At 41.3% G+C, this 22,261-nt stretch overlaps 1 protein-coding gene and 1 non-coding gene across 3 annotated transcripts in view; one reads left to right on the top strand and one right to left on the bottom strand.

The window, feature by feature from the left end:
* Positions 1-22,261, bottom strand: part of DCHS2 (dachsous cadherin-related 2) — a 331,336-nt gene that overhangs the window by 265,808 nt on the left and 43,267 nt on the right. The window lies entirely within an intron of this gene.
* TRNAG-UCC lies at positions 10,572-10,645 on the top strand. The gene has a single exon. It is a non-coding gene; the product is annotated as a tRNA-Gly (tRNA).

Consider the following 22,261-nt stretch of genomic DNA (forward strand, 5'->3'; position numbering starts at 1 on the left):
CTTACCTGCAACCTGAGAAAGTTATATGCAAGTCAAGAAGCAACAGTTAGAACCAGACATAGAACAATGGACGGGTTCAAAATTGAGAAAGGAGTACGTCAAGGCTTTATATTGTCACCCTGTTTATTTAACTCATGTGCAGAGTACATAATGTGAAAGGGCTGGATGTAGCACAAGCTGGAATCAAGATTGCCAGGAGAAATATCAATAACCTCAGATATGCAGATGACACCACCCTTACAGCAGAAAGCAAAGAGCAACCAAAGAGCCTCCTGATGAAAGTGAAAGAGGAGAGTGAAAAAGCTGGCTTAAAACTCAACATTCAAAACATGAAGATCATGTCATCCAGTCCCATTATTTCATGGCAAATAGATGAGGCAACAATGCAAACAGTGACAGACTTTAATTTTCTTGGGCTCCAAAATCACTACAGATGGTGACTGCAGCCATGAAATTAAAAGATGCCTGCTCCTTGGAAGAAAAGCTATGACCAACCTAGACAGAATATTCAAAAGCAGAGACATCACTTTGCCAACAAAGGTCTGTATAGTCAAAGCTATGGTTTTTCCAGTAGTCGTGTATGGATGTGAGAAAGGGAAAGTGAAAGTTGCTCAGTCGTGCCTGACTCTTTGTGACCCCATGGACTATACAGTCCATGGAATTCTCCAGGCCAAACTACTGGAGTAGGTAGCCTTTCCCTTCTCCAGGGGATTTTCCCAACGAGAGTTGGGCCATAAAGAAGTCTGAGCACCAAAGAATTGATGCTTTTGAACCATGGTGTTTGAGAAGACTCTTGAGAGTCACTTGGACTGCAAGGAGATCCAACCAGTCAATCGTAAAGGAAATCAACCCTGAATATTCACTGGAAGGACTGACACTGAAGCTGAAGCTCCAATCCTTTGGCCATCTGATGCGAAGAGCCAACTCACTGTAAAAGACCCTGATGCTGGGAAAGATTGAGGGCAGGAGGAGAAGGGGGCAACAGAGGATGAGGTGTTTGGACGGCATCACTAACTCAGTGGACATGAGTGTAAGCAAGCTCCAGGAGATGGTGAAGGACAGGGAGGCCTGGCGTGCTGCAGTCCATGGGGCCACAAAGAGTCGGACACAACTGAGCAACTGAACAGCAACACTACTCTGTAATAACTTTAAATGGAGTATAATCTATAAAAATATTGAATTTTTAGTACACCCGAAACTAATATTATAAATCAACTGCACTTCAACAAAAATAATAAAATAAATTTTAATAACCCAAATCCTTTTTTTCTTAAATGTCATAAAGCAGAAGTTCAAATATTACTTCAGGAATAACACTCATCAATTCCTCTGTACACCAACATGCTCTCAGGCAGGCACTCACAACACCCCCTCACCCCGACCCAAGGAGACTATAGTAATAAGACATTTGCCCCTAAAATCAGCTTGCCAGATAAACCCAATCAAATGATTGTCCTTTCTCTGCATACATAATAGGACACCAAACACTGAATGGGCACAAACTGCAGTAGGAAGAGCAGATACCAGCCAAGCCTGGCAACGGTCCACCGTGGCTAATCACAACCAGCTCAGCAGCCTGTGAGTCTCCAGTAGGTAAGGCCAATCAAGACCCAGATTGCTGTGGACAGCCAACTAATTTCTGGCTTTCTGTTCCATTAAATGGGTCCTCTTGTCTAATCATGGGCCAAGTATTCACTATTTCCATTATTTTAATTTTATAATACTCTTTAATATCTGGCTGCCCAGGCACATGCTCATTATTCTTTTCAAGATTTCCTAAGCAGTTCTTACCTATGTTTTTTATTCTTGCAGAAGCACTTTAGGATCATGTTGTCAGCTTTAATTTCCCATGGATTTTGACTAGATAGATTTGCACTAAAAATCTATAAACTTACATGGAATCATCCAAGTCAAGAACCTGGTACATCTCTCCATTTATTTGGGCTTTCTTTTATATACCTCAATAAAATTTAATAGTTCTCTTTCTACAAGTCTTGCACAGTTCCTGGTGGGTTTATTCCTAAGTCATCTATATGTTTGTCATTGTAAATGTGATAATTTTCTAAAATGTCTTCCTTTAACTTGACTATGCAGTAATACATGCACAAAACCCCCAATGCCACAGAAGGGTAAAATCAAACGCTCTCATCACTCATCCTGCCGACCCTGACTCCTCCCATCAGCAGAAATATCGAGGAAGAGTTGGGGTTGTATCCATCAAGATGATTTTCCATACTCTCTGGATTTTGTTGAGTTTGGGGGCTTTTCTGTGTTTTAAATAAACAAGATTATACCACATACTTTCCCTGTGACTTTCGCTACAGCAACATGTCTTAGAAGAGTTTCCATGCCAGTAGATGTAGCTATATGTATCCAGAACTACATAATGTGACATTATCTGAATGTGACAGTGTAATCAATAAACGTCCCTGCTAATGGACCTTTAAGTCACTTCCAGTTTTTCACAATGGAAATACTGCTTTGCCAAACATTCTTGTACATATATTTATATGCATATATGCCAGTGTTTTTGTAGGAGAAATTTCTGAAGATAACATTTCTGGGGCCACAGTAATAAGCGCATTTTGAAAAATTGAAAGCTACTATCAAATTGTGCTAAAAATAGGATTTACCACTTTGTACCAAGATTATGAAAAGATTCATTTCCCTGAACTCTTTATACTTTACATTTCCACTCTTAGTTTTTGGCAATCTGCCAAAGTATTATTAAATAATTATTTCTTAAATTCATATTTCCCTGAGGATCTGAGAGACACTTTTATATTTGCATTGGTTATATCAATATCTTCTTCTATAACATGTCTTATCATAACACTTTGTTGATAAGCCATGAATTTTCCCCTTAATCCCATGAGTCTGCTGTAGAAGCTCTATTTTTGTTATGAATATGCATCTCTTATATTACATATGCATTTTCCTTTTAATTTTGTGGTACTCTTATTAAATAAAAGTTTTGTATTTTTACATGGTTAAATGTGAGATTTACAAAACATGTAATTTACTAACATGTTAAATAACAAAATCTCGAGGTGGGTCAAGTAACTACTGTTACTTCAAAGTAGTTACAACCATAGATAATATTTCAAGATATCTGCAAAAACTATAATGTGCTATGAAAATAGCTAAATCTGTTGGTGAAAAAGTCCATATTCTGCTAATTCTACTGTGGTGTGCCACATCATAATGGAAATAAACAGTAAATTTCAGATGGAGTTAATTGAAAAATAAAGACATAATTGTTTCCCATCCACGTTGGCAAACTCCTTGGTCTAAAGCAATCCCTTTATTGAATCGTTTCCTAACTATTTCCTGCAAAGTTAACTATTTCTTCCTTTGTGATCCCACAGCTGTCTACACTTGCACTTACAGAGTGTTCATGCCAAGGGCTTCACTTTCCTTATCTCATTTCCTCCCAAAAACAGTCAGCTGCTCGAGGAAAGGAACAGTGTTTAAAAAAAGAGAGAGGGACAATGTTCAACTCAAAATCCTGACTATAACAAGCCAGCATGACTCACAGGCTGGAAACTCAGTGTAAGATTGATGGTTAGCAAACAAACGAAATTATACCTGGAAAATATGTAATTGGAATTTATTTTCAAAATCTATGTATATTATCATGTCTGTGGTCCTCATTTTACCTTGGCGCTAAGCTTCCATCTCCAAAGACTAAGTCAGTGTTTCTCATTTTTCTCGGTGTTTTTTGTTAAATTTTGTTTAAGGAGCTTTTTTTTTTTTTTTTTAATTTGTCCTAATTTTTTGCTTCATGAAATTTGCAGATATTCTATATCTCTATTTATGTACAGTGATCCTTTGGAGAGCCAAAAAATTGTCATTTTTGTTTACTCTCCACAAATGAATTTTTGCCAGAGGCAAAACCCATTATCACTCTGTTAAAGATGTATTGACTGGATGAAATTCTATGAACGATTAAACATATCTGTATTCTCAGACACAGAAATCACAAAACATTCTGTTAGCTGCCCAGAAACAATTAGGTCTTATCCTCCTTATTTCTACAGGCCAAGAAGTTATAAAACAAAAGAACACAGTATAAAGAAAAAGCAAAGACATTTAAAAAAATCACAGTTGAACTCTGTTCTTGCCACATAATACACTTTCTCTCTTCCACCAAATAATGTCTTTCACATGTTTATTATTCCACATGCCATTAAGAAAAAAGCATGGGATGCCTGGAGTTATAATGCACAAAAGGCACACACATATACCACCAGTTTGAGAGTTACTATGAAGTCTCTTTGAACTTTTCCAGCATTTTAGAAAAATGATTCACTCTTGCTGGCAAGGGCAAAAATAAAGAGGCACCGCAGCACTGACAGTCCTTTGATATTAGGGTGCTTTTAAAAGAAAAGATGCTAAGTCTTTGTTGGAATCATGTACTAAAATAGAATGGAAAACCTCAGTGACTTAAAAGCTGAATGGAAATTGGTTTGATCATATTTTAAAACTTTAGCCAAGATTTGTTCAATATGATAACATGGTATATTCCAAAGATTTCTGCATTAACAGTAGTAACCTGCTGATGGTCTGAGACCCCAGAAGATAAGACTGAATCAGTTGTCTTAGAAGCAGAGATTACAATAGTTCATGAACTGGTTAAACACCATGAACATTTTAATACATATAAAGTTCATTTTTAAAACCAAAGTATAAAATATATTTCATAACATAAAACTAAGCTGAAAAATGGAAAAGCTCTCTGTATTTGCTGGCAAAAAGTATGATGTACATGAAAGATTTCAGAGAAGTTCTTTCTTTTATTTTTAAACTCCTTTGCAGCACAACAGCCTTTCTCCAAATTAAAAAAAAAAAAAAACTGAATAAATTTATCAGAGTTAACGTAACTTTATTCACTTGCAAATATTTTGTTTGTACTGAAAGAATTACATCACTCATTAGACTGTTATGTTTTGTTTTCTATTTGAGGGTCTCATTGTCTATTTACAAAGCATTTTATTTTATAAAAATAGTTCTTTTATTTATTAGAAAACATAAATACCCATTTATGGACAACAAAGTTCTTGTGGTTTTAAGGGTTGGGGAGAGGAAAGGACATAAATAATGGCCACAGTGGGTTACATCCGGGTGACGTTCTCATGAGCTGCACTATTTGGGAGTAACAGTCTTGCTCCTCATTCTCCACATGTGCTGATCAATAGCCATTGGGCTAATGAATGAGCAAATTTTACTGACTGCTAATCCAGACAGGTGAAGCCCTATCCTCTATATCAAATACAGCATACTTACTCAACACTCCAAACATTTTACAATCTCTTCATCTGGGTGATCTCTCAACCTTGTTATTGTGAGTAACAGAATTGGCAGAGGAGGACAGGTACACAGAAGTCTGGCTCAGACCCCTATTTATCCTCCTCCCTCATGGCGCCCTGCGACAGAGCATAAATGGTGGATCCCATGGGGGAAGCTGGAATGGTCTGATCATCAGTCTTCTCTAAGGGAACGGATCTCACCACTATGCCCCCATCCTGCTGACCTCAGTCCCCAGAAGAAGGCAGAGTCTCCACTCCTGCACTCCCTAACTCCACATAGCTCTGAGCATCCCTGGACTCAGACATGCCCTTTCTGGATCCCCCCAAATTGTCTACCACTTGAAGAGTCCACGTCTGTCATCAGGAAAATCCCTTGTGCTCTCATCCTCTTCTCTGAATGTTCCCTTCACCCTGGTGAACACACAATCACACCAGGACATGCATGGCTTACCTGGACACCCTTCTGAGTGACAGCTGATTTTCTCTCACACTCCTTGTGCCTGCAGGCTGGCAGTGAGGCACATGTACTCTCTGCTACTCCCAGGCTGTGTGCTCTTCCTCCATCTTAAAAACTGAGGTCCCTTTGAGGCACATGTCCCCAGATACACAAGCATATTATAGTTATCCACTGTATCCAGTAATATGCAGGAGACTCGGGCTCAATCCCTGGGTTGGGAAGATTCCCTGGAGAAGGGAATGGCAACCCACCCCAGTATTCTTGCCTGGAGAATCCCATGGAAAGGGGAGCCTGCTGGAATTGCAAACAGTCAGACACAACTGAGCAACTCTCACTAGCACTAGCATATCCAGTGGGGATTTCCCGGTAGCTCAACTGGTAAAGAATCTGCCTGCAATGCAGGAGACCTGGGTTTACTCCCTGGGTTGGTAAGATCCTCTAGAGGAGGGCATGGCAACCCACTTCTTGCCTGGAGAATCCCCATGGACAGAGGAGCCTGATGGGCTACAGTCCATAGGGTCTAAAAGACTGAGCATCTAAGCATAGCACAGCAGAGCATATCCAGTAATACTCCCCTTTATTCCTAGAACATTTTTGCTACGGTTCTGTCTTCCTCTTGGTCACTAGTCTGATTGAGTTTAGAAATTTCACTTAAATGACTTAAATTTCACCTAAAACTTTGAGGAGGGTCCATGCCCTCCTCACGGCCAAAGATCCTGTCTTCTTGTGTTCCTCCACCTTCACACCCCTACACCCCTACTCACCCTGACCTGTGAGTCAACCCACTCAAGTAGCCCCACTTCAACCACCTCTGGCAGCCATCACTTCCTCCCCACAGCCTCACTGCTCTCCTTCCAGTATCTAGATTCCATGGTCCACTACCAAAGACGCCCGTGGCCAACCTCTTACTTCCATTGCTCCAAAGTTGATCAAATCCAACTCCACTTACTACAGCTGTCCCTACAGAACAAAACGGCTAAATATAATCACAGTTATCCTGGCTCTTTTCCCTTAAAATGTATCATTACCACTTTAGCGGCCATTGAAGCTGCCTGACATCCAACATCTCTCTGCTATATGGACATTTCCATTTGAGGAAACCCACTGGAGATCTACAAGCTTCCCTTGCAGCTCAAATGGTAAAGAATCTGCCTGCAATGCAGGAGACCCCAGTTTGATTCCTAGGTAGGGAAGATCCACTGAAGAAGGGATAGGCTATGCACTACAATATTCCTGGGCCTCCCTAAAGGCTCAGTTGGTAAAGAATCTGCTTGCAATGAGAGAGATTGGGTTTGATTCCTGGATTGGGAAGATACCCTGGAGGAGGGCATGAAACCCAATCCAGTATTCTTGCCTGGAGAATCCCCATGGACAGAGAAGCCAGGCTGCAGTCCACAGGGTCGCAAAGAGTTGGACACAACTGAGTGACTAAGTATAGCATAGCACATTGGAGATCTCTGTTTAAATGACTTCATCCTCTCCATCACCAGCACCTTGCTAATGGCCTTCATTCTCACTTCCCTTATTTCTCTGAGAAAATAAAATATAATCAGAAGAGAACCCAAACCCCCAATGCCTCTGCATGGGTGACCACACATCTACACCTTTCCTGCTGAGTTCTGGATCCCAACCTCCCCCCACGCTACTCCAGGACTCTGCTCCTGCAATTATGCCACTCAGTAGGCATCACCGATTGTCCCTCGTCATTCCTTCAGCATGCAAACATGCTGTGAGTTCTCAATCAATCAATCAATAATGACTTCCAGTGAAACTACATTCTCCTGCATCACCCCACATTTCTGGGACACAGCAAAAATTCCCAGAAGAGTTGTATGCAAATAGTCACCTCTTCTCTTTACATTCTCCTCCATTACAACTGCTTGTCAAGATCACCAATGAGCTGCTCGCTGCTTGTGCTCAATTCTTAGCCTTCATCTTTATCCAGCTCCCATTTGACAATAGGTATCACTCCATCCTTCTTGAAATGTCATTCTCCTTGCTTCCAGGGTATAGCACTCCCCTGGTTTTCCTCCTTTCTATCTAGCTGCTCCTCCTCAGTCTCCTTGCTGACTTTCCTCTGTCCCAGAGCTCACAGACCGCTCCTCTATCACATTCAACACACTGATCATGTGTCTAGTCTTAAATACCACCTGTTTTTTGATGACTCTCACAGTCACATCTCCAGCTCCAATCTCCTTCCTGAATCTCAGAATCATGCTCCAAGTGCCTCACTGTCATCTCACTCTGTTTCTGTAGGTATCTCACACCTAACATGACTCTGGATCAACTCCTGACTTACTCTCCCAAACTTATTTCTCCCAGATTCCATAATTTAGCACCTGCACCTTGATTCACCCAATTACTCAGGCCAAATGCAGTAGGAAATGGCAACCCACTCCAGTATTCTTGCCAGGAAAATTCCATGGACAGAGGAGTCTGAGAAGCCACAGTCTACGGGGTAGCAAAGAGTTGGACACGACTGATCAACTGAGCATGCACGCACACACTCAAGCCAAACTCCGTGGAGAGGGTTTCTCTGGCACTACCCACATCCAATCTGTCAGCAAATCTTGTCTCCTTGCCTACAACACAGTTTCTGAGTCTGAGTTCTCCCTACACCCACCTGTGCTGAGGGTATGGGGGTGAGCCTCCACAATCTCTTGCCCGCATCTCTGTATTAGTAACAGCCTCCTAAGAGCTCTCCACGCTGGAGCTCTTGCCCTGTCACCATCCCCAACACCACCAGACAGACCAGCCCTCCACACGGCACCAGGGGGTCCTTTTAAAAGATAAAGAGGACCATGTTATTTACTGGGCTCAAAAGCCTCCACCCACACTCACTCACACTCGGGGTAGAATGCAGACTCCTTGCTGTGGTCTATGAAGCCATGCCTCAGCTAGCCCTTGGTAATCTCTCCAGACTCAACCCCACTTACTGCTCAATCCTCCTCCAGCTCCTGGTTCTACCACAGGCAGAGCACGTGGGCTCCTACCTGCGGGTGTCTGCACTTGCTGTCTCTAGCCCAGACGCCTGACTCCTTACTTCACTCAGGTCTCTGACCAATGCCACCTCCTCAGAAAGGCATCTCCTGCCCACCTCATCTGATAGGGCAATACCTGTCACTCATCTTGTTCTAACTACTAACAGCATTTGTCAACAGGTGTCACCCCTTATTTGCTCCCTTAGTATCTTTCTCACCCAGTAGAATGGCTCCCTGAAGGAAGGGACTTTGGCCCACGGTTATTTCCAGAACTTAGAGTAAGTCTGGAAGCTAGAGGTGCTTCAATAAATAAATCTTTGCCAAATGAATGTGAGAATCTCTCTTGTCTTCTTGCTCTGAGAAAACCTACCCCATAGGAACTTCATAATTTCTCCAGGGAATTTGGGATAGAAGGCAATGTTCCACCTTACTTTCACAAGTAAGAAAAGAAAATTTTTTTTTTTCTTTTAATACATATAATTCATTTTTCATGTTCTTCCCTGGACACCCTAGGACAGCCTCCAATAGGTGATTGCTGCCAGTAAACCTCGTCAGGCTGAGGTCACCTGCCCTCTGTCTGAACTTGCCGATGTCTCACAAGCAAGAGAAAAAAAAAAACAACTGTAGAATCTTCAATGAAAAAAAATATCATTCACCTGCCTGAACAAAGACTCAACATCTCACACAGTAAAAGTCAGGAAAAGAGATTCATCATTAAATTCATGGTTGATATAAATATTTCTTAAATAAATCTTTTAACAATCTCATCTCCATTTTCCTGTCACAAAGAACTCAGACTTCTTTTCCAATCATCAGTCTGACTCCCCTCTATCAGATATGTGGTAACAGCTCTTTATAAATCACCAAGATTTCTCAGGAAATAGAAATTATCTAAAAGTCTAATCCATAATAACTTACATGAAAAATTCAAAAGTTAAAGAGGTTATCTTTAAAGCTTTCATCATGGCTCTGAAATTGAACTATTTTATCAGGGCCAATACACCCCTGGGAAACAAACATAGAGTAACACACTCCAATCCACACCAAAAGTTAAATACACACAACAGTTACCACAGACCGTGTGCAAGAGAACCCCTTGCTTTACAAAGAGTGAAGGTCAGTGTCAGACCTGTTTCTGGAATTTCCACTTACAGGAGACAGTCACTTGCACAAGGTGCTATTTAATCCTCAGGACAACCCTGGAAATAGGCCCTGCCATCCATCACCTCCACTTCACACATGAGGGAAGTGAGCCAGAGAGAGGCCAAGGAGCTTTTCTAAAACACAGGGACAGGGCTAGGGCCTGAGCCCAGGCGCCGCAGCCCAGAGAACACGCCTCTACCCGGCCTCCCCACAGGGACCTGTGGCCCACACCACCACCCCCAAAGACACTGGGAAACGGCCAGATTCCAAAAGCACAGGGAACCATGGTTAACGAAAAGAAGTCAATTAAATTGGTTATATTTTCTCTTTGACCACTTCACATATAGTTTGTTATCAACTATTCCAAATTAGAGGATTAACTTTTTCTCTCATTCAAAATGTTTCGGCTGTGGTGGTGGATATACACACCTACACACGTGACGCATCTGACAAAGCCCTGCTGGACTAGATACACACACAGCAAACGCGTGTACAACACAAGAAAGCTAAACAGACATGTTATCTCAGTGTCAGTATCCTGGTTGTGATACTATATCCCAGGCTTGCCAAAGGTAACCATTGAGGGAAACTGAGCGAATGTCACACAGATCTCTCTGTATTATTCCTCATGATAATGTGTAAAGCAACTATAATCTCAATAAAAATTTCAGACACAGGGACTTCCCTGCAGTCCAGTGGTTAAGACTTTGTGCTTCCAACGCAGAGGGCACAGGTTCAATCCCTGATCAGGGAACTAAGATCCCACATCCTGCAAAGTGCAGCAAAAAAAAAAAAAAAAAAATCAGATACAAATTATTAAAACTACATATCTTGAGAGGGGTTCGCTGCTTGGAAATCTACTTTGGAACAGATTTGGATTTTCCCTGCTGAATTTCAAACTACTTTTTGTTCCTAACAAGATGCAGCTTTAGGAAACTCCTGCTAACCTATCTCCCACTCCCAGTCTGCCCCCCTCCCTCCAAGGGACCCCTTACTTAAAACACCTTGGTGGCTTTTTATAACAAGGTCCAAGTCCTTACCAGGGCCCAACTCTCTCTCTCTCCAGCCCCAGAGGCCTGTTCCTTCCAGCTCCACCAGGCTCTCCAACCCCTCTGCCTAATACTTTTCTGCCCACTCTTCAAATTTCAGTTCCATAAATAATCCTTTCTTGGGCAAGACTTGCCTGTCCTCCCCATCCTCAGTCCTCACCCTCAGATCCTCAGGCAATGGCACAGAATATTCTCTGTAGGGTTCACTGAAATGTAAATTTAACATCCACCTATGTAATTGGCTGGTCAATACTCACCTACTCACTGGACCTAAACTCCATGGAGGAGTTATGTTTACATTCTTCAACACTGCATCCACACGTGAGACACTCCCACGGATAGAGGACTTTTTACTGAAGTAACATCAAAAATTAAAAGTAGTTTTTAAAAATGGTAACTTTTGCCTTTCTATCTCCTCCTATCTCTGTACACCCTGATTGGGGAAGGGGGTGGGATTCTGCAAATAATGTGTATGATATAATTTGCCATTGAAACATCTAAGAAACTGAATTCTTAATATCACTATTTAAGTGTCCATATTCAATGGAATTACCTTTTTTCTAAACTTATCTTGGTTTTTCCCATATCTCCATTCCATAGATAATAAAAAGGTAAAAAACATGCAAAAATAAAATCATTTTTAAAATTCACTTTCTCTCTGTGCCCTACGCTTAGTCACTCCATCGTGTCCAACTCTTTGTGACCCCATGGACTTAAGCCCGCCAGGCTCCTCTGTTCATGGGATTCACCAGGCAAGAATACTGGAGTGCGTTGTCATGCCCTTCTCTAGGGGATCTTCCCAACTCAGGGATCTTACCCAGGTCTCTGGCAATGCAGGAAGATTCTTTAATTCTAATAAATTAGCTTTATTTCTTCTTAAACCTTTGATCCACAAGTAAAAAGATGAAAATGCATAAAAATGAGGCTTTTTTATTATTGTTAAAATAATAATAAGTGGAATTTTCAGGCTTGTTATTAAACAAAAGCCAGTAATGATTATTCTACTTTCAGCAATGTATTTGTTTTTGCTTTTGTGATTGTCAGTGTTATATTTTTATTAGCCTATTCATAGCATCTGCGACTACACAAAAACCATTACCATGCATATTAAAAAGCAGAACATTACTTTGCCAACAAAGGTTTGTATAGTCAAAGCTATGGTTTTTCCAGTGGTCATGTATGGATGTGAGACTTGGACTGTAAAGTTGAGTGCTGAAGAACTGATGCTTTTGAACTGTGGTATTGAAGAATACTCTTGAGAGTCCCTTGGACTGCAAGGAGATCCAACCAGTAAACCCTAAAGGACATCAGTCCTGAATATTCATTGGAAGGACTGATGCTGAAGCTGAAACTCCAATACTTTGGCCACCTGATGCGAAGAACTGACTCACTGGAAAACATCCTGATGCTGGGAAAGATTGAAGTCAAGAGAAGAAGGGGTTAACAGAGGATGAGATGGTGGGATGGCATCACTGACTCAATGGACATGAGTTTGAGCAAGCTCCGGAAGTTGGTGATGGACAGGGAAGCCTGGAGTCCTGCAATCCATGGGGTCACAAAGAGTCAGACAAGATTGAGCGACTGAGCTGAACTGACCCCTCCTACTACCAGAAAAAGAGTAGGGGAGGTTTCCCTGGTGGCTCAGCTGGTAAAGAATCCACCTACAAAGCAGGAGACCCTCGTTCCATTCCTGGGTTGAGAAGATCCCCCAGAGAAGGGATAAGCTACCTACTCTAGTATTCTTGGGCTTCCCTGGTAGCTACGTCGGTAAAGAATATGCCTGCAATGTGGAAGGCCTGGGTTCGATCCCTGGGTTGGGAAGATTCCCTGGAGGAGGGCATGACCACCCACTCCAGTATCCTTGCCTGGAGAATCCCCATGGACAGAGGAGCCTGGCGGAATGCAGTCCATGGAGATGCAGAGTGGGGCATAACTGAGCGACCAAGCACAGTAGTACCAAACAGAGTCACAATGTCCAGCAGACGCGTTTGGATGTTGGAGGCAGCACATTCCTCACTTGGCTGTGCCACTCCATTCACCGAATGATTCAAAGAGCTGCCAGTGGGACCCAGACTAGAGAGGCCTCTGCAGTAGGTTCAGGCTGCTGTGCGAGCTGGCCTCTCTCTTGGGTCTCCAATCCAGGGGGCCTGAAGTGTAAGTGGCAAAGCCAGAGGCTGCAGCCTTCAGAAGGACCCTGCAGGGGACTCACGACACAGACACTCAGGATTTGGGAGCAAAGTTCTGCTGCCATCTGCAGATAATTACTCTCCTTCAGAGAAACAGCTCTTGGCCGCTGCTGGCCATAACAGACACAAGACACTTAACCACGAGCCACCATGTTCCCATGTGACCTGAGCCATCCATCATGAACTGGGTGCTGTCTGACCCTCCACACAGTAAAGCAGGGCATATACAGCAGTGATACATATAGGATCAAACCAGCCCCAAATGCCCATGGTCCCCACTCCACCCCACCCCACTCCTGATTCGTTACCTCCTCTTTCCTAGCCCACACCTCTGGCCGCACAGGCTATTCCATTCAACCCTCTAACTTAGAAAGAGAGAGCCCAGGCTATTCTGATAGTTCTGCATGATATGCAGGCACCACCCAGGAGTGGAGGGCAGCAGCCCTCCAGCCCCTTTCTGGGACATCTAAGTGGTGAAGGGAAATCCTGCCAATGGACAGAATTGCAAGTACTGCCTCTTATTGTTCATTTTGCTTGAAAGGAGAAATGGCCAGAGATACGAGTTTATACTGCTTCATGGGCTGTAACCAACGACTTGGCTGGATGGTGAGAACTTCGAAGGATATGATGAGAAAACTGGTAAGGAGGAGGGAAGACGTATGTCTCTGAACACTTAAAGATATCTGTGTCCACACAAATGTTCATCAAAGGGTTATCTCAGCAGAGGAGGGCTTTAATACTCAAGAAGACAGGATAACCTATTGTGCAGATACCAATCAGCCTCTTTCTCCTGCCGTTCCTGTCATTGCCCAAAGGGCTCAAGAACAACGTGACCACAGTACTGATCCAGTGATGGAGTACTTGTGAGACACACACACAACACAAATACAAAATCTATCAGGCCAGCTGTCATCATGGCTTTTCTGCTCATGTTTATATATATCACTTATTATACAGTTTGATACTCTAATTTAGCATTATCACTACAGAAAAGAGAAAGAACACAAATATCTGTTGTTTACATATTTAATAGAAAGAAGAACCAAACCTCTAACAAATAATAACTTGTCAAGAATTTAACAAGCTCTACTAAGGAAGCTCAAAGAGTCAGAAACTGGGTTTCATTTCACATATCTCAAAAGGGAAAAATCTAAATTCATCCAAATAATCCTGAATCACTTCTGAAACTAAACAGGATCTGTGTAGACCCTCTGTGTGCCAGGAAAAACTGTTATGAGAAAAAGAAGCAGTATTTTTTTTACTAATTACAAATATGAGTATGATGAATCAAGGCAGCTGGAGGTCCTTTTATTTGCTGATCACAGAAGCATCATGCTCAGCATAATAGTTTTATAATCACCTGAAAGGACATGGGTAAGCATTCCCACTTCAAGCAGTATGGAAGACCAGGTATTCTAAAATGCTCCTAGGCAATAGTTCAGATAGACACTGGATTGACCACAACAAGCATGATGCTTGCTTATCTCATGGTCACTTGGAAACTCAAGTCCAGGTCTGGTGCCAGAGGGTGGTAACAGCAAGGAGACAGGAGCTGTCCCCTCGGATATAGCCATACCTGCAACTCTTGCAGGCAAAGGTGTGGGGTCAAACCTGAGAAGCCTGCATCAAGCCAGGACTCCTGGAGGAAACATTTTTGCCTTTAATAGGGGTCCTCAGGGGGTCAGTACTGGGACTTCAGGGCACTGCCTAGTAACACAACACACCCAGGGACCGTGCGGCCTCCTAGACGTGAAAAGGGGGAGGGGAGTCAAAGATAACCTCAAGATGACTGTATTTTGGAAATCACAAAAATTTGTCTACCTTTTCTAGTAAAACAAGGGTTAGAGGCTGCTTCAAAATTTCCAGAAACAACTTCCTTCAGCACTAACCCAGAACCATGCAACAGGAGCTCTTCTGACAAGCAGACCCCTCAGGTCAGGCATTGGAACCTAGTCAAAGACGGACCTGCATACTTCAAATTGTCTTCCCACCATGAGCTGTCAGGATTACCTTCAGCAGCAACAAACCCAGCACTGATAGAGACCAACAAACTTCTGTTTACAGCAAACAGAATTGTATGGTTCCTTTCATAGTTAATTACTTGTTCCAGCTGGAACTAATTTGGGCATGTGGTTTAATTTGAGATTCTAACTTGATTTTATTCCAAGTACTTAACCAATTTTTTTCATCCAGGGATGGAGGATCCAAGTCACAAAGGAAAAGAGAGAAAGAAAGCTCTAACCAAACACACCAAAAAAAAAGAAAAAAAAATCCTTTAAACCTCTACACAAAAAGCAAATATAAGATGAAAAGGCAAAGGACATACTAAAGAGAAATAGAGAACAAAGACAAAAGAGTGCAACTCATGAAAACCTGTTTCTAATAGATATGAACAACACTGACCTCCTGCAAGAAAAATTGGCAACAGTAAGAACAGAAGCTCACAGAAGACTAAATAGAAAAGACAGGGAGAAATGTGCAGCCCAACTGGTCAGAAGTTTAAACAATTTAACATTTTTACATATTTGAAATCTTCAAATAAAATAAGGATAGCCCTTAGGTTTACAGAGAAAGTGTTATTGCATACTGGTTATTCTGAATGTCACCTGGCTCCAGTATTTTTAACAATCTGCAAGTACCAGTAATATTTACATAAATAAATATTTAGAAAGTCAATTCTGAAGATGGATGTTTGGTGGAATTGTTTAGAACACTGCATGATTATGGCAGTCACGGGAGTGGGCTTCTGAGACCTCCCTGGAAAGAGAACCCACCATGAGGAGTACAATTACCTCACAGCCTCCAGCTCCGGAGCCTTCAAAATCTGCCTCACACCTGGGCCCAGGTGCAGGGCCATTCCTGCCCAGCAGGGTAACCCTCCCCAGGGCAGCATTCCCTCTGGGGCCTCCTGATGGTCTGGCCAAGACTCTTCAGGCACTTATTCAGTCTGAGCCCCTTCCGCCCCATTCTGCCTCCTTCCTCTGTCCCACCACGGCCCCGTACTCTGGTCCTCTGTCTCAGAGTCTCTGCCCACCTGCTCTTGCGCACGTGCTTGTATCTGATATGGGCTTGTCTCCAGTGAATCTCCTGCCTGTCCAATTTCATCATAGATTCTGCTTTCCAGAGCCAGAACTAGTTTAGTCATCATTAATACTATTTTGTGGTTTTTATCTTCTTCTATAAGAAGGGAATAGTTACTTTAGATATATGGCACATTAAACTTCATGAATGCTAAGCAACTGCTTACTTACAAAAGAATTTGTATAACAAATACTATTACAAATACTACTAGCTTTCATACACTAAAACTATTAAATGACTTAACAGATGTAATTTATAAGCATGAAATAGTAAGTAGAAATTATAATTGTTTTCATACAGAGCAATAATTTTATACATTCTCACGGTTCAAACAGCACTGATATATATACATAAACATACTTTCCAGGTTACTGGTGTATTCACCATAACACACTCAAGTCTTCCAAAGGAAATTATTTTCATCAGAGAAATAAGTCAGCAATCTACTTAATAACCACAAATTAAGGCTTAAAAGTGAGTTCTACATTTGAACTTGGTAACTAGTAGATTTGTAATTTGAGTTATATTAATTATCAGACAAAGATTTACTTATTTTGTTTCTATAGCATCTTGGATATGACAGCCTGAAAAAACTACAAAGTAGGTAAAGCTTCCCTTGACAGCCTTCACCTCAGTTTTAATCTTTCAAAGTACTCTGAGACCTCCCTCTCCATCTCACTGCTACTCAGAGGTGGAAACCAGGCTCTTCTCTCACCATTCACATCAGTGGGCTTTCAGGTAACCTCACCTCCCCAAACATCAGTTTCAGGCTTCAGGCTTTTTCCCTCAAATGCAGGGGTTCCATTATCTTCTGAATATTTTTCTCTTTGATAAATTTGAGGATCGTTCATGTCACTAAGAGATACCATTCATAATACACTTGTTTTTCAGGAAGAAAATAATCTGAGCTCCAGTTAAACTTATCCTGCCTATGTAACCCTGTGACCTGGAGCTGAAGGGATTAAAGCAAAGCCTCATTGATTTGATAAGTAAAATACAGCTGACTTCAGCTTTTATGCTAACTATAGCTTTCTAACTATTCCTTGTCAAAATGTGTTATTGCTGGCTTTGTCTCCAAAAATGTTAATGGGAGGTAGCTGCTAAAGAATTGTGTGAAGACAAAAATTTCAAATAAGAGAGATGTAAGATAAACATTTGTCTTTAAACATATTAGAAGCCCAGTGTAGGAAACACTCTTCATAAATCTTAAAAATCCCAGCCACTGTTAAACTTATCAGGTCTAGCCCTACTTTCTCTTGTTGATGTTCATTTAATCACATCTGATTTCCTCCTTAGAATTTATTAACTTACCAACCATTTAATCTCAGTAACACACCTACTGGAGAAAGGTCCAGGCCAGCTCCTGAGATTCACTGGATCTGGACCATTTTATATAAACAAAGAATCATCTGACTCCCTAAATTGTCATGGGAAATATCAAAGGAAGGAAGAGAGGGGAATGGAAAAATTAGACTTGAAGCAGTGACTTGGATTCTGTCTTTTAACATATAAGACATTTTGTCATATAAGTTCCCACCATCTCTGTAAGTGATCCTTGTTTTTTAGATGCTTTTCACTCACACTATTTCACTTGTCAAAACAACCCTGGGCTGTAGGTTTGTATTGGCTCCACTCTGCAGATAAGGAAAAGTCTGCTGATGGGATCTTAGTGACTTAGGTGAGACCTACATTTACTCTGTGATAGACCAGGGGATTGACCCCAAACAAGAAGTCTGCTGCAGAGTCCGACATCACACCACACCATCTGCGGTTCCTCTTATCACCATATGTCACAGGAGAATGAATGGCTGCTTGTTTAATTCCAGAATGTAGTCATCTTTTGTTTCTTAGTCAGATAGGAATAAAAAGGCTAAATGTGATATACGAGAAAAAATATAAGCATATCTAAAACCTAAGAAAATACATTTTCTATAGCTGAACTGTAAGGTGTAATATTTTCTCCTGGAAAAGAAAGCTATAATAATGAAAACTATAATAGTAGACAGACCCCTATAATAAGTGTCACTGCCTATAATCATATTTGAAATCTGGATAGTTTACATCTTTAGGCAACCACTTCTGTAAATCTTAAATACATGAATACATTTTAGTCTTTCCTTTAAATTGAACATTAATTCTCTGGGTTATAAAGTAATTAGTCTTTGTTCTCCAGATTGCTGTGCTTCTATGTTCTTAAAAAAGTGCTTCTTTTGTTCTTTGTTGAAAAGTTATCAAGAGTCTTTCCTCATTGTTATCATGTCTACACCAGAAAACTCTCTTTTAATTTGCTGTTTCTAAAGGACTGGGGCTTAGAAGCCAGACGCCCACATTAAAGTCATTAATGGAACAAACATTTATGGAGCTCCTTGTATTTATTACCAACAGTCTGGTGGGTGCTAATGACACAAGTTCCATGAGATGAGGTCTCAGGAATCCACAGTTTCACGGAGATGAGTGCAGACAGGGAGGAATTCAATAACAGACTCCAGACCCTCATGCAGATCAGACAAGCTGCCAAGAGGCACAGGAGAGGGAGAAACTAGCTCAGACTGAGAAACACAATGAAGGGGTCCCCGGAGTGCGACTTGAGCTGGATTTTTAAGAATATACTCAATTTTAAGCAAAAACAAAAAGAGAGAGAGAAAATAAGGACATTACAAAAGAAAAATGCCTGATAAAAGGCATAAAGTAATTAAAAGACTATGGATTTAGAAGAACTAGAGAACTTAAAAAATATGAGTCAAATAAGGCTTCTGAAAAATGAACTTTGAGTCAAACCTACAGGGAAAGAGCACGACAATTAGCAAATGGGCCTGTTGACAGCAATTTTGGGTTCTCAGAGGCCTGCTTTCTTACAGATTGTTTGTGTTTGAAACTACCATCTAACTGAGCTATAAGTAGATAAAACTGTCATTGCTACATAGGCCTATTTTGAATTGTAGATTTTTTCTACTAATTAGCCTCAGTTTGCTTTTAAGAACCCATTTACAGCTTCATTTATAACAAATACAGACTTACATATAACCACAGCTCCCCAGAAAGAGCTCCAGGAGGACATGGACTTGGCGTTTTCTTCACCTACAACCCTGAAATGCTGACTCTTACCCAAGTCGCATTTATACCACTTTCCAACATGCAAATCATCTACTTGTCTATCACCTCCATTATCCTGCAATACAGGCGAAAGCAAGCCCTGTGCCTGCTTCCTCCACCTCCCCTCTTATGGCCTAGGTGCCCCAGAAATGAGTTAAGAACAGTGTACATATCCTGCCTTTAGAACCAGATCCGCCTTATCCCAAACATAGTCAGGCAAGGACCTTTACAAATGAAATCAGCATCAGTGGTATTGATGATATTAGAATATTTGTGCCATCACCTACACCTGGCTTAGAGTGATTCGAAGTGGAAAGTGGCAACTTACTGTAATGATTCTAAGGTTCACAGAATCATCTGGTGAGCTTGTTAAAATGCAGGTCCCTCCCCACTGCCCATCTCCTACTGAAGGTTTCTGCTTCAGTAGGTCTGGGATGGGACCCAAGAACTTATAGTTCTAATAAGTTCAGTGATCCTGATGCTGCAGGTCCAGGGGCCACACCTTGAGAGCTACTGATCTGGAAAAGCAGTCCATCGATACCACATGCAGAAACATAGCATCATTGTTATAATTATTGCAATTGCATCTGCTTGCCCTGTGCTGTTATATTTAACTCTTTTGGTAAGTGTTTTTACCCCACATAAATCTGCAGTCAGATGCACAAATAAATGTCTGTTCAGATGAATTATTTTATGAAAACCACAGTTTTATTTATCCTCCTGCTAATTCAAATGAGTTAAAAGAAAAAAACACACATTGCAGAAGGTGTGGGTAACTGTAGAGAGTTAGGTTAACACCAGCCACTTGAAAATTACATATTTCAATTTACAACAAATTTTTTTGACCCAAACAGAAATAGCAATTTGCTAAAATTTTAAACAAACTTTTCTAACTGTTTAAATAGAAAATCAGACCCAGATTTCCAAAGAAATGGAATTTCCATTATAGAATCAAGTTACTTGGTTCATAAACTTAGTATGTACAAGCTCCAAGCTTCCAAAAGACAAACTAGAAAACAGTTGCTGGGGTACTTCTCCTTCTCTACGTCTTAATTCCACTGTGAAGAGCCAATTTTTACTATTTATAATATAAGCATGTCACAGTGTTACTCATTATGAAATGCATTGTTTGTTTTGAAGTTCAAAAGGTGATGGTTACCTGTGCAGGTCAGGGCTCATGAAGTTCTAGAAGTTGGTGAGTTCAATTTTGAGATAAAATGCCAACTCTTGTATATACCATCCTAATAAAATTAGAAATTTGTATTTAGATAGTTGTTGAATGATCTTCCATGTTACAATCACAATATCCTCATATAGCATATGAATATGTGTGTATATATGTGTGTATACACACACACACACACACACACATATGTGCGTGTGTGCTCAGTCAGTCATGTCTGACTCTTTGCAACCCTGTGGACTGTAGCTCGCCAGGCTCCTCTGTCCATGGGATTTTCTTGGCAAGAATACTGGAGTAAGTTGCCGTTTCCTATTTCAGGGGATCTTCCCAATCCAAGGATCGAACCCTCATCTCCTGTGTCTACTGCATTGGTAGGCAGGTTCTTTACCACGGAGCCAATTGGGAAGCCCACATATAGAAAAGCCTAAAGAAAATAAAACAAACTTGAACTTCTGTTCAAAAAAGTTGATAAATTACAATGTTCACTGATTCTAAAGTTCCCTGCACTGAACATGTTATTAGTCCAAATACAGTCCCCCAAGGTCACAGTTTCTCAGATGCACACACCACACTCCATAGATGTATGCAAAGCAAATCCAATCCTTACAAAAGAATTTAAAAACCACTATTACAGTACTTTGAGTTACTAAATCTCCCCCCACACCAAAAAAAAATAAAGGTCAAACAAAAATTCAACAACAAAAATTAAGTAAACTGTTTCCAAAATTGCAAAAAATTATATATATGTATAATGTAAGAGATTTCTAACAAGAAAACATCTCTGCAGTTAACTAAGGGAGGCTAAAGTTTTAAAGAATCATGACGAACTCCTATTTACCATGTGTGAAAAAAGCTATATCAGGGCAGCCGCTCCCATTGACAAGATGCCACTTCACAATCAGGTCTGTCAGGGTGAGGCTTCTTCTGAAGCACCTTCTCATCACAAAATGGAATCCCCTCAGCAGAGTCTGTTAGGGAAACCCTTATTTAGAAATCCTGGAAGGGAAGGTTAGAACTGAAGCAGATCCCAGGTGATAAGACTCCTGCCTTCAAAGATCTCACCATTTTAAAGAAGAATTTCATGGTTCATAAAGAAGCAAACAAACGAGACTTTAAAGACCATAAAAAATTTCCCCGATCAGGAGTTCATTCTCTTGTCCCATCAAAAAAGGGAGAGAGACAAAGGCTGCCCCCACAGATGCCGTGCGGGCACGGCCCGTGTGTGCGCCCGCCCTGGCCCTGCCCCGCTGTGTCTCACAGACTGACCCCCACGAACTGCAACTCACGGGCTCCTTTACCAACTGGCTTCTCTCTAGAGCTGCATAGAGGGACATGGGAAGACACCGGAGGGCCAAAGAAGCGGTGAGACCCAAGGTCTGTCTGAGCCTCCAGTGACGTCTCTAGCAGCGGTCCTGGTAACTACCACCATACCCACACACTCCGTGCCAACTATTTCCAACTTACAAAACACAAACCAGACGCTAAAGTGCAAATGAACCCAATTAGCTCAACAAATACTAACCTGGTACTTAATATGGTCTTCTACACCAGCAAGTTTACAGCTTTTGAATTGGTAATTGACTGGAGCTTTTCTTTTCATATTAAGGGATACTGTTATGAAAACTGGGGCAATACCACATCCAACCAGTCGATCCTAAAGGAGATCAGTCCTGGGTGTTCATTGGAAGGACTGATGCTGAAGCTGAAACTCCAACACTTTGGCTACCTGATGCAAAGAGCTGACTCATTTGAAAAGACCCTGATGCTGGGAAAGATTGA

This window comes from Cervus elaphus, chromosome 5 (genome assembly GCF_910594005.1).
Source record: "Cervus elaphus chromosome 5, mCerEla1.1, whole genome shotgun sequence".
NCBI lineage: Eukaryota > Metazoa > Chordata > Mammalia > Artiodactyla > Cervidae > Cervus > Cervus elaphus.